This window comes from Camellia sinensis, chromosome 9 (genome assembly GCF_055761805.1).
Source record: "Camellia sinensis isolate YWXY chromosome 9, ASM5576180v1, whole genome shotgun sequence".
In the NCBI taxonomy this organism is placed as follows: domain Eukaryota; kingdom Viridiplantae; phylum Streptophyta; class Magnoliopsida; order Ericales; family Theaceae; genus Camellia; species Camellia sinensis.
Window position 1 is genome coordinate 100263136 of NC_138969.1, and position 14250 is coordinate 100277385.

At 36.3% G+C, this 14250-nt stretch overlaps 1 pseudogene; it reads right to left on the bottom strand.

Moving 5' to 3' along the window:
- Positions 1-568: 568 nt before the first annotated feature.
- LOC114284978 (ABC transporter C family member 10-like) lies at positions 569-10602 on the bottom strand (annotated as a pseudogene).
- Between the last annotated feature and the right edge of the window lie 3648 nt (positions 10603-14250).

Here is a 14250-nt window from a genome sequence, read left to right on the forward strand (position 1 = left end):
CACCCTATATGGGATTATCATTTTCAGGTGCAGGAAGCATGCCACCTCCAAGGACATAGCTGGGAGGCTAGTGGCGGGCATAGTTTTGTTGTTGTACTTTTGATGTATTACATGTAATTTCAAGCCAAGGGCTTAATGTGTAAACGAGTTAGAACTCTTTGTTGTAACCAAGTGTTAACTTGGAAAGCTGTAAGCCCATAGGGCATTTTGTTATGAGGTTAACATGTAATACTTATGTAATGGAACTCTAATGAATGAAAGAATGTGGTTAGTTTATATGTAAATGTATGTCTTATTAGATGGGTTTATTGTTGTTATTTTGAGGGCGTTACAGAATCACATGCATATATATATATATATATAAATTTTTATGTAATTTATTGTATATGAGATTGAAGATGTAAAATAACAAATTAATATGACAGCAAAATTTAAAATCGTATAAAGACCTAGATCAATAAAACAAAAAGACAGATTACAATTTGTAAGGGATAGATGGTGCAGAGTAGCTTTATTTTTTTCACTAAATTGGCAAGGTAAAATACCCTCTTAGTTAGTAGCAAGCTTGCTACAAATCTTTAGACTTCCCACTGGCATTTCTAGAATGGGACCAATACTCATTAACAAGTTGCCCAAATAGTGAGCCCTCTTTGCTGATGAGCTTCATTGGTTCATCATACTCTACTAATTGTCCTGCATTTGTAAACAAACAAGAAAAAAAAAAAAATCATTGTATCGCTTATAAATTTTTAATAAATAATGGTTCATATCAATATCATCAAGATGTGAAGATGACTTACCCTCACTAATAGCAAGAACCATTGTGCAGTCCATCACAGTTGGTATTCTGTGGGCTACTGTGATAACAGTGCAATTCTCAAATTCTGTCCTTATGATTTTCTGAATGATAGAGTCCGTTGCATTGTCAATTGAAGCAGTGGCTTCATCAAGCACTAGTATCTTCCTTCTCTTCAACAGTGCACGTCCCAAACAAAACAACTGCCTTTGTCCCATGCTCCAGTTTGATCCATTTTGCATAACTATAAACAGCTTTGTTAGTCCAATGATTTGTATATATATGTCTATCTATACTCTTTGCAACTTACCTAAGGAGTACAAGCCCTCTTCTTTCTCTTTAATAGCCTCCTGAAGCTGACATTTTTCAAGAACCTTCCACACATGATATAGCAATGGTATCAATTAGTCCAAGCAGGTTTAGTTGCAAATTAAGTGTGATAACATTTAATTTTCTAATTCACTATTGCATTTGTATTTTAGATCCACAATTTAGCTGAAAAATTGTTTGTTTGTACCATAATTTAGATTTCATGCGTTGCAGAAACCTTACCTCCCATATTTCTTGATCCATATGCTCTTCTAAAGGGTCTAGGTTGTATCTCACGGACCCACTAAAGAGAGTTGGATCTTGGGGAATGACACTAAAGTGTGATCTAAGGTCATGAAGCCCAATTGTGCTTATATTTAGGTCATCTATGACAATCATTCCCTCTGTAGGTTCTACCAGGCGAAACAAGGCACTGATCAAAGTTGTTTTTCCACTACCGGTCCTACCAACAATTCCAATTTTGTTCCCTCCTTCAATTATGCAGCTAATCCCTCGAAGTATTAGGCCAATACCTAACCTGCTTAAATACCATTTTTTTCTTTAGCATACTATACTACACATAAAAAAGAGATTACATTAATTACAATAAGGGTAAATTTCCTAGAGACTTACAGAAAATATAGTAAGCTTTAAAAGTTTAATATAATGACATTGTGCTCTCTTAAGATTTTAATTCATAGAACACTTAGCCTAATTTTTATCAGAAATTTATTTGTCATGTAGATGAAAAATGATGTTTTCATCACTTTTACACTGAAATATATCTTACTTTGTTTATCTTTGTATCCTCACACTTTAGTTCTAAAATCTTTTGCCTTACTTAAAAGGAAACTGATGTAATTGTACCAAAATTTAAGACTTGCTATATTTTCTTCGAACCTTAGAGGAAACTAGTGTAATTTACCCTTACTATAATAAAATATTTACCTTCAAATCATGTATCTCAACTCTAGCAATTTCTGGCCAGTTGAGGGCAGGTCGATTGTCTTGTATTATTTTAGGGGCTTCACTATGAATATGCATGTACTGTTCTAGCCTTTCTACAGCAATAATTAAATTTTCCAACAAACATAGGGTTTGGACAGAAAAAACGAGAGTTACATTCAGTGAAAGACCATACGATAGAGCCATTCCAATAAATCCTGTCATCACAACATTAACAACCAATTTGCTCATGAGACAAACAAACAATTGATCATTATATTCATATAATATGTTTTCATATTCATATATCATTCAGGTGAACTTAAAGCACTCTTTTACTTTGTCAATTGTTCCCTTGAAATGATTTTTATGCATACTTACACTAAGGGCAAGTTTGGGAACATATAACTAAAAAGCTATAAGGTCCTTATGAAAAGGTCAACTATTCTCTCCATTTTTCCATACGTTTTTTCGTAAAAAGTCAAAAAATTAACTAAAATAGCTAGTTCCCAAAACAACCCTAAATTCTCCGACTTAAAAAAAAAACTTCTATGAAAATTATGCCAACCATTCTAGGTATATACTAGAACTATATGAAATTAAGAGAAAATGTTGTATAGAAAATTAATAATGATCTTTAACCTGATTTAGAAGCTCCATAAGGACGCAAAGTCATGGCAAGCACTGAACCCGACAAAACAATTACACTTAGGATTTCCAGACGTTGGATCAACCACTCATTTGTTGAAAATTTGTGGAAGAATGGACTTGCATTTGCGTCAACAAGCTGCAAATACTCTGAAAAGAATCGCTCTTCCTCGGCAAAAGCCCTTATGGTCACTGCTCCAACATTGGATTCAGCAAGATAGCTTGCCACTGAAGACATAGTTGTGCCATTAATTCGCACCAGCTCTTTGGCAGAAGTAGAGTAAAATCTCTGTTTTGTAAGATAATACACATAAGCAAATAGTAAGTTGGTTTGAGATGCGATAGAAAAACATAGAACTACTGTGATTGGTGTATTACCTGTAACAGTATGGTTATATAAACCATGGGTATGATGACAATCAAGATTGGCCAGGTAGGGAAAACCAATACTCCCAAGGTAAAAATTGTGTTCCAGGTTGACCCTATACTCAAATTGTTGTTGAAAGCCAATTCAAGGTCCACAACACTTAGATCAGAAGATACCTATACAAATAAGGCATAAATGTAACTCTCATAAATACTTTAAAGCATAATTTACATCATAGTTTTATTGTAGAGATTTTACCCGACTGAGTATCCTTCTCGATGGCGTTGAGTCATAGAAGGACATTGGTGCTCGGAAAAGAGATGTCATTAGCTTGGAAAAAATAGATTTTGATGTAACCTAAAGCAACTACTAGATAAGATCTAAGGAGCAAGAATATTGACACACCACACCCAATCAATGACTATACTAAGATTAGTTTCAATCTGCTTATGCTAGAGTCCTGTACATCAACAGCTAACCACAGGCTCTGTAAAAACTGCCCAATGGTGAAGATAATATGAAGGATAACTACCAGGGATAGGTACAAGAAGCCCTTGCTCTGATTCAAAAATTGTATGTAAGGTTTTAGACCCATATCTCCTATTTCTCTTTCTTCTTTCTTAACCAACTGGTCTCCTAATGGTTCTCCGAGCTGTTCTTCTGTATTAATACCTTCCTAGTTCTCTTCTGTAAGGGTTTTAGATTTTGGGGAACCATACTTGATGTGCTTCTCGGAACCAACTATGTCTTTGTGAGCATTGACAAGGTTTTGAAATTGCTGGCTACAAGCTAGCAATTGATTGTAGGTAGCTGCTTCCACAATCTTCCCTTCAGACATTAACTACCAACGAAAAAATGAACAGAATATGTCAATCTTAAAGAAAGGTAATGGAGAAATTGACAATTGTTGAGTGTCTAACCAAGATAGAATCAAAAGTTGGAAGGAAGTCAACTTGGTGAGTCACGAGTATGACCGTTTTCCCTGCCAGAGCTCCCATGACATATTCCTGGCCAAAACTTATATTAGCTTTTTACTTGGGAAAAAAAGTTTCAATAGTAGAAAAAATATATATATATATATATATAGTTAAACAAGAATTGTATTCACATTAAACAAACTGGTTGCAGTATGTGCATCAACAGTGCTGAACGGATCATCTAATAGATACACATCTGCATCTTGATATAGTGCACGTGCAAGTTGAACCCGTTGCTTCTGGCCACCACTGAGATAAACACCTCGTTCTCCAATTATAGTGCAATCACCAAATGGAAGCAACTCGAGATCTTTTATTAGGGAACACTTTTCAAGTACTTCTTGGTATCTATGTTTATCCATGTTGGACCCAAAGAGGATATTTTCTTGTATTGTCCCTGTTTGGATCCATGCTGTTTGAGAAACATAGGCAACCTTTCCATGTACTTGAACCTAGAAAATCAAGCAACATGAATACCAGTATATAAGCCATTTAGGCTTGAACAAATTATTTCAAATTTGGAATCTTTTTAGGTGTAATTTAAAGTTTCTTATACTTTTAAATATTTAGCGAACTATGGATCAGAGGACAAGACAGGGTATGTTCTTATGTTGCCAATATGCTACTTCTCAATTCTAGACACTACCAAAGTTGGAAAAAGAAAATTCTTGGCTTGAAAAAGAAAATTAAGTGAAACGAAGACTCACTATGCCATTGATGTTTGGAACCTCCCCAAGAATTGTGGCTATAAGGGTCGATTTACCTGAGCCAACCTCTCCACATACAGCTATCTTCTCACCAAATTGAACCACCAAGTTTATGTCAGCTAGAGTGGGCTTTAAAGAACTAGCATCCCATGAAATTCGAGTAGAATTGACCAATATAGACTGCTCAAGTTCTTCATTCATATCAAACTTTTGCTTGATATGTCTATTTTGCAACTCGGGTGCCTCGAGAAACTTCACTATTCGAGTAAATGAGACCTTTGTTTCAATAAACACTGTGCCAAGATCAGGGATCAACATGATGGGTTCTTGAAGAATGCGCAAAGTCGCAAGAAATGCAAAAACATTGCTATAATTGAGAGGAATTTTGAGGAAGTAACATGCCCAGAAAGTTACAATTGATACTAAGGTTGCAGACGACCAAAAAAGGTACTATAACCTCTTATTGACAAAACTGCTGACAAATAGTTGGATTCATTTCTCCTTAGGATTTCTATGACATTCTTGAAATGATTCTCCCAAGCATGCAACTTCAACCTCCTGTCTTGTGCCCCTGCGAGATTTGTTTGGTGCTTATGGTGTAATTTGGCTATTGGATAATTTCCCAAGGCAATCAATATAATTGCAATTAATGCAGCAATAGTTGCTAGCCCTATAGAATAGTAGATGATTAAAAATGCAAGACATATTTGAAGGGGGTTTGTCCATATATGATGGAACCAATATGGAAATTCACCTATTCTATAAGCATCTACTGTGACATAATTTGTTATCTCACCAGGAGAATGAATCATCGTGGCAGAATTTGAGAGTCGCAGTTGCTTCTTATAGATTGCTGCAAATAGCGCAGATCGTACTTGGAGCCCAATGACCCTAGTTTGAAAGTACCATTGCCTTTGTGATAGTGATTCTAAGAATCTTGCAAAGAAGAACCCTGCAGTTATTGCATATCCCTCGTATCTAAACGTTTCATTTCCTTAAGCAACTTCAATGAGAGCTTTCAAAAGCATTGGGCCGACAGCCAGTGTGAGTACCTTGATTAATGCAAAGAAACCAGAAACTAAGATAGCTTTCCATTGCCATAAAAGAATTGTTGACAAAATAGGAGGATTTGGAGTTCCTTTTTCTTTTCGTTTGCTTAGCTGCTCCATAAACCTGAAGTAACATGTCTCTGCTTTATTTGTTTGCGTCAACTTTGGTATCTCTTTGTCCTCAAGAATTTTCTCTTTTCCTTTCTTGAGCAATGGATTCAACCACCAAAATGACAGCCTGCTTAAAAATCCAGCCTTGGCAAAAGGAGTTACATTGTCATCCATGTTGATTTCACCTCCAGTATCAGTTTTTTCACCTTGTAGAGCTGCATAGAGTTCATCAATATCAAAGCAGTACTTTTAACAAGCTATAACAAAAACATCTTTTCAATAGTTATTTTATCAAATTCATTGTTGATACTTGTATGATAATTATGTGATTCAATATTGTGGCCAAGGCATGGATTTGATTCAAAAAAGTTTGTGGGTTTATTTGTATAGTATTTTAACTCAGCACATATTTCTTCAACTTCTCAGAGCAAGTGCGGAGATTAAACCAACATAGTTCACTTTAGAGAAAAGCCATAACATCAAGCAAACAATCAGGTAGTAACAAACATGTTAAACATGACAGGAAAAGAAAATCTAAAGTCACATTAGCCAAACATATTAAAATCCTTAATGTATGGGAACTGTTTTCTTTTTTAAATATTTCTAAAGTGAAAAAGTCATCAAACATAAAAGTGGAAAACTAGTTTCTTTTTTAAATATTTCCAAGTGTAAATTACACTTGGTCCAGTTTATGTGTGTTTCCAGAAACAAAATAATGAAAAATTTCAAAGTACTCACATTTTTCATAGGTTAAATTACACTCCTCTAGTTTAAGAAAAGTTTCACTGTGGTCTCTCCGACACTTACTGTTAAATTTTTTAACAGAAAAAAAAAATCACGTACAAAATCAAAAGGACCAAAGTAAAATTCAAATAAATCACGTGTGGTAAATTGCACCATTTTTCATATCATTTTCATTTTTATAAGAAATCAAAAAGTTTTCAAGAATAACTTTTTGGGCATTGTTTGGTTAAGTTTTCAAAATGCTTACTAATTTTTTTAGGAAAAAAACTAACTTAGTGATAAAAAAGAAAAGAAAAGAAGTTATTATTTTCATATAATTCTATCTTATTGGAGCAGAATCTTTTTAAATAACATTAAAAATAGATTTTTGACGTTTATTTAATTTTATTGAAGTAGGCTTTAAGTTATTATAAAAAAAAAAACAAAAAGAAAACAATTTTTCAAAACTCAACCAAATTTTACGAAGAATTCGCCAAACTTTTTAGAAAAAAGGCATCAATATATATGTTTTTTAGAAATATTTTCTACATAATTTTCACACACACAAAAATAATAATAATAATAATAATAATAATAATAATAATAATAATAATAATAATAAAAGCACTAAACATTTTTTTTTTTGTTTCTTTGGGAAATGAAAACATAAATAGAAATCGAAAAGCAACCACCCAGATATATTTTCTAGTATTTCTAAAAGTATTAGGAAGGTTTTCTAGAAATATATATATATATATATATTTGAAAAACGAAAGGCAAATGATTTCCTTATACTTTCCAAACAACCAAATTATCATATTATTTTTATACTTTCATTGGTTATCATTATACTCTCTCTCTCTCTCCACCAAATTAGAGGGAAAAAAAAGGGCAAAAGAAAAAATAATATTCTCATAAAATCGACCGTTAAATTTTAAACGAAATTGACATTATATAAACAAAACGCCCAACCCTGAGGTTTGGCTTATGGTAAGAGAAAGTAACTAAAGGATTTACCACCTAAGATGTTTACATGTTTAAATCTCGTGAAAGTCAAATATTTCAAATTTTAAGGCCACTAGAGGTTTGTTAGGCCATTACCTTTGTTGGTCCGGATACCCAGTTATCAAAAAAAAATATGTATCTATATATTATACAAGAAAAAGGAAATTTTTAGTAAAAAGAAATATGAGAATTCCAAGTGCTAAATCTAAATTTCTTAATTTTTTAATTTAAAAAAATAATTAATAAATCATACACTTTTTTTTTGATCGCATAAATTACACACTCAAACACGTATAATTTTTTATTCCTAAAATCATTCTTTCCTTACAATCAAACAAATAAAGAGTTTTTCAATTAAAATATAATAATTAATAAATCATACACTCAAGGAGTTTTTCAAGTAAAAAATAATAATTAATAAATCACATACTTAAAAAATATTTCATAGTAAAATATTTTAAATTATTCACCATAAAGCATAAAATGATTTATATAATTAAAATTTCACAACATTTTTTTTTTCTCACCATGGCCATTACTACTTAATGGACGTATCAAAACTCATTATTTTTACACACACAAAACGTGTGTGTGTATGTGTATATATATATATATATATATGTGGAGGGAGAGAGAGAGATTTACGTATATTATGATTGAGTAATTTATATTTATATTTTTCAATTTTAAATAATCTGTATCTATATTATATATATTTACAATTCATTAAGGTTTCTTTAAGGTTCAAACTCTCAACTAATTTTTTTAATTTTAATTTTTTTAATAATGGAAATACTACAACATTAGTATATTAACAAATGTAATTTATTATTATCATATGGTAAACTAAAATTACAAAACTTATAAAACGAAATGTATTTATATTTTATCATAAATATAACTTTTGTAATTTATTATTTAATTTTTATTAATTAAATTATGGCATGTATTTAGTTGATTATAAATCATTTTTACTACATATTTTAGATAAATTTTATATTATTATTTAATTTTAAGAAATAAATTTTGATTATTTATTTATACCCGTGCATAGCATGGATAATATGTTAGTATATATTAAGAAAAACGGAGTTTCTAATAAAAAGATCTATGCTAGAATTTCAAGCTTTTTCCTATATTATTTATTTATACAATAATGTATTAAATTAGTGTAGTTGATATCCCTACACACTATGTAATATAGTTGATGAGAGGAAGATTTATAATTTGGCTCTAGGCCATGGTAGAGGCCAGATAGAAGGGGGCCGAGTATGTTTTATGCCGAGCTAACCTGGCCTGTTTAGAGGCGGTCTTGCTTGGTCGAGGCCTAAGACCATGTTGGGGCCGAGCTACTTGGGCTTGTCTATGTCCAGAGTCGGTCATGCTCGGCTGAGGTTCAAGCCCCGTGTTTGGGCTGAGCTCACTTTGCCGAGATGGTCTCCTGTTAACCCGGGTTTCATGGGTTGCATGTTTAGCTCGGCGGGGAGGCCTTCTGTTTATCGGCTCGACCTATCTTGACCTTGGCTCTACCGGAATGCTACCGAGCTCGGTTGTTGTGGAGCTCGGCGAGAGGCTTACTCAGACTTGTCATGCAGCCCGGTTGTGTGAGGCCAAGGTGATGCCGCCGGGCCGAGTTCCCACTAATATAGCGACCCCGGTCTTTTCCCATTTGATTATTGTATCCGGACTTAGGTTCCGTAGCTCCTGCCATTGTATTATGATTGTTACCGTCCTTTAATTTCTTATTTCTAAGTTGGGGGATGCAATGGGCAGGTTGTAGCAGGTTGGTTGAGCTTGGGAGCAAAGGGTTGCTGCCCAGAATTTTGACCATTCGCTCGAGCGAGAAGTTCTTTGCTCGAGCGAGCTCTTTGTTTTGGTCCGTCGCTCGAGCCAGGGTTTATTCGCTCGAGCGAGGATTGCGTTTGTAGTCAGGCCTGAGAGTAGAGGTTTTTGGCTCGAGCGAGTTAGTTCGTTCTTCGCTCGAGCGAGAGTTCCTTCGCTCGAGCATGTGTCTGGTTACAGACCTGAGGGATTGAGTTCTTCGCTCGAGCAAGAGTTCTTTCGCTCGAGCGAGCTTTTGGGTTGTTGGCTCGAGCAAGGTTTCCTTGGCTCGAGCGTAGCTTTTCTGTGTCTGGTCGCTCGAGCGACAAAGGCTTCGCTCGAGCGAGCCTGTCCAGTTTATATACGCAGCAGCGGGTTTTGATCAGTCTTTTTCATCTCCTTTTTGATTCCAAACCCTAGGTCCGACTTTTCTCTCTCCCTACTCACCTTCTCTCTTAGGTTTGATCCACTTAGGGAGTGTTTCTACCCTAGATCCTTCATTAAAAAGATAGAGTGAGTCGAGGGCTTCCATATAATCTGAATAGTTGACGATTTGGAGAACTTTGGTATTTGGGTTTCATCTCTGTCTTCTCCATTTGGGTTGTTTTCTTCGAGGTAGGGATTTCCTACTCCATTTTATAAGTTTTGTTCTAAGTTTTGGTATTTGATATGTTGGGGTTACTTTGATAATTTTGGGAAAAACCCTAGTTGTAATAATTAATTAATTTGTATAATTAATTTAAGGGAATTGAGGAAATTGGTTAAATTCATGAATTTGGGAAATTATTGATTAAATGGTGTAGTTGGATAATTTAAATCACTCGCCTATTAAATTGTTGTTATAGTTGTTTCCAAGTCTAGAAATAACTGTTTGGGCTATCGGTGGAGGATGGTCGTGATTGTTGTAGACAATGCATGTGGATTAGGTATAACTGAAACTAATCACATTAGTTGAGTCATTAATTTTGACTGTTGAATTAATACAGACATTATGTGTGTTGATTGTGTGATGTATATGTTATGTGTTTACATACTTTGTTTTGTGTGGGAGGAGATAGGGGATGTACTCCACGGTTTAGGGGAAGATAGGGGATGGACCTCTAAACCGGATTTTGTTTGGGAGGAGATAGGGGATGGACTCCATTAGCATCACTTTTATGTGTGCTTATTTATATAGAAGTGTTTTATTGATACAGCACTAAAATGTGTATCAATCTGGAAGTATGAAGTGTTTTGATTTGAGCTTGAGTCTCATTTGTTTGTTGATATTGGAAAAATGTGAATATGATATATATATAATTCACTGTTGTAAGTTTGGCCAGGTTCTGAGCCATGTTGATAAAATTGGAAAGTAAAACGTATCTTAGACAATAGTGTCATGAGGCTGTAAAATGAAGTAATTGGTTATCCTGGTTAACCATCTGTTGAATGCTATTGCTTTATTCATTGCTTATTTGTGGTTTAGTATATTTCTACTGGGCTGTGGCTCACCCTTTATGGGAACATCATTTTCAGGTTCAGGTGAAAAGCTACCTCCAAGGACTTAGCTTGGACGGACTTGGACTTAAAGACTGTTTCTAGTTATTTGTTTTATTTTATTGTTAGTACATGTAAACACTCAAGTCTAGGGCTTTATTTATATTTGAGTTAGAACTCATACTTTTGTATCCAAGTGTTGGCTTGGAAAGATGTAAGCCGTTAGGGCATTTAATTTGATGTTACATGTAATGTTTTGGTTTAGTAAGACTCTGATGAATATTATAATGAATTATTGAAGTGTTTTCTTTAAATAATGCATGTCATTGATATAGCGATCCCGGGTTTACCCTTGTTGTACAGTGATCCAGACTTATGTCTGTAGATGTTGGTAGTCGACTATTATCTTGTTTGCATCCTCTTTACTTCATATTTGAGTTATGGGATGTGTTGGGTGGGTTTGTTTCAGGTTGGTTGAGTTTAGAAACCAAAACTAGTTGCCCAGATTTTTGGCCTGTCCGCTCGAGCAGAGATGTTGGCGCTCGAGCGGGGAATACACCCATCCAGTATTTGTTGTGCAGTGTTGTACGCTCGAGCGTAGGGTTGGGAGCTCGAGCGGAGGTCTGGTTCTGCAAAAGTGCTGAGCGAGTGCATTCTGCGCTCGAGCGGGAGGTTGGCTGCTCGAGCGTAAGTCTGTGAGTGGCCGCTCGAGCGGGGTGTTTTACGCTCGAGCGTAGAACTGGGTTAAAGTTCCGAAATTGTGACTTTTCCAAATCACTTTTTGCTTTCTCTTCTCTCTCTTACTTTTCCAAAACACCATTGTTGAGCCTCTCACTCTAGACTCTACCTTCTCTCTAGGTTTTGATCTAGTAGGAGTGATTTGCTCATCTTTGGCCTTTACAAAAAAGTTGTTGATTGTCGAGAGCTTCATTTTAATCTGAAAATCTTGGGTTTTGGAGCACGTTGGGTTTTGTCATCTTCTCCTTTGGGGCTCCGAATTTGAGGTAGGGATATCCTACTCCTCTCTATGGATTTTGTCTTTAAATTTTGGTATTTTGAGATGTTGGGGTTAGTTGGGTAGTTTTGTGAAAGTTTGGGGGCTTTTGTGTAATTTTACAAAGGTCGGGGTTTTATTCATAATAAACCTAGATGCATGTTTGGCATAGAGAAATGGAATGAATGTTAAATCATTGATGAAAATGGGACCTAAGGGTTGAAATGTTAATTATGGGAATTGGCCTAATTACATTGTTTAATTAATTGGGATAATTAATTGAGAAGAATGAGGAAATGAAATGTTGATTGAATATCCATTGTGCATTTATTTTCTATGTAGAAATAACTGCTTTGGGCTATCGGTGGAGGATAGTCGTGATTGTTGTAGACAATGCATGATGATTAGGCAAACTAAAACTAATCAATGGAATGTGTCATGGAACTTGACGGTTGATAGAATACATTAATTGCATGTATTGAATGATTGTATATAGAACCATTGTGTTTGTATACGTTATGTATAGAGGAGGAGATGGGGGATGTACTCCGCGGTTTAGAGGAAGATAGGGGATGTACCTCTAAACCGGATAGTGTTGGGAGAAGATAGGGGATGTTTTTCCCGAAGACCTTGCTAGTTTGCCACCTCACCGAGAGATAGAGTTCTCTATTGATTTAGTGCCCGGCACGGCGCCGATTTCTATGGCACCTTACCGTTTTGCTCCAGCAGAGTTGGTTGAATTGAAAGTTCAGCTTCAGGAATTGTTAGATAAGGGTTTTGTTCGCCCTAGTGTTTCGCCGTGGGGAGCACCGGCCCTCTTTGTTAAAAAGAAAGATGGGGCCTTGAGATTGTGTATTGACTACCGGAAGTTGAACCGGGCTACGGTTAAGAATAAGTATCCTATGCCCCGTATAGATGATTTGTTTGACCAGTTGAAGGGTTCCCGTTGTTTCTCTAAGATAGATTTGAGATCGGGTTACCACCAGTTGAGGGTCAGGGAAGAGGATATTCCGAAGACGGCATTCCGTACGCGGTATGGCCATTATGAGTTTCTGGTGATGCCATTCGGGCTTACCAATGCACCGGCAGTCTTTATGGACTTGATGAACCGGATTTTCCGGGAGTTCTTAGACCGATTTGTGGTTGTCTTCGTGGACGACATCCTTATCTATTCGCCTTCTGAGAAGGAGCACGAGGAACACTTGAGAGTGGTGCTTGAGTTACTTAGAGCCCATAGGCTGTATGCCAAGTTTGGGAAGTGTGAGTTCTGGCTGAGGGAAGTCAAATTCTTAGGCCACGTGGTATCCGGGGAAGGGGTGTCTGTTGATACATCCAAGGTTGAGGCAGTGCAGGATTGGGCACAGCCTAAGAGTGTGTTTGAGATCCGCAGTTTTCTGGGATTGGCTGGGTATTACCGTCGGTTTGTGAAAGATTTCTCCAGGTTAGCGTCACCGTTGACTAGACTGACTCGGAAGGGAGTCAAGTTTGTGTGGAGTGAGACTTGTGAAAAGTCGTTCCAAGAGCTGAAAGTTAGATTGACCACCGCTCCGGTGTTAATTATTCCGGAGAGAGGGTTGGGTTATGCGGTTTATTGCGATGCCTCACGAGAGGGTTTGGGTTGTGTGTTGATGCAAGAGGGGAAAGTAGTAGCTTATGGCTCACGTCAGTTGAAAATACACGAGAAGAATTACCCTACACACGATCTAGAGTTAGCGGCTGTGATCTTTGCCTTGAAAATCTGGAGGCATTACCTTTATGGTGAGAAGTTCGAGGTGTTCTCGGACCGCAAGAGTTTGAAGTATTTGTTTACACAGAGAGACTTGAATTTGAGGCAGAGGAGGTGGATGGAGTTCATCGAGGATTATGATTTTGAGTTGCATTATCATCCGGGAAAGGCCAATGTTGTGGCCGATGCCCTTAGTAGGAAATCCATTAGTGATGTAGCTAGTATAGCCATCCGGGAATGGGAGATGTTGGGAACACTTGGTGAGTTTGATTTGCTACTGGGCGAATCTGTTGAGGCTGCGGCCTTGTTATCTGTTGTTGCACAACCTACACTTGTGATTAGAGTGTTAGAGGCACAGAGAGGTGACCTTGAGGTAGAATCCCTCCGAGAGAAGATCTCTAGTGGGAAAGTTGAGAAGGGTTTGACGGTGTATCCCGACCTGAGTGTGAGATACCGAGACCGTTTGTTTGTACCGGAGTCTTGCCGTGAGGAAGTACTCCGAGAGTTTCATCATTCACGCCTTGCAGTGCATCCGGGAGGTACTAAGATGTACCAGGATTTGGGTCGCCAGTTTTGGTGGCGGGGTATGAAGAGAG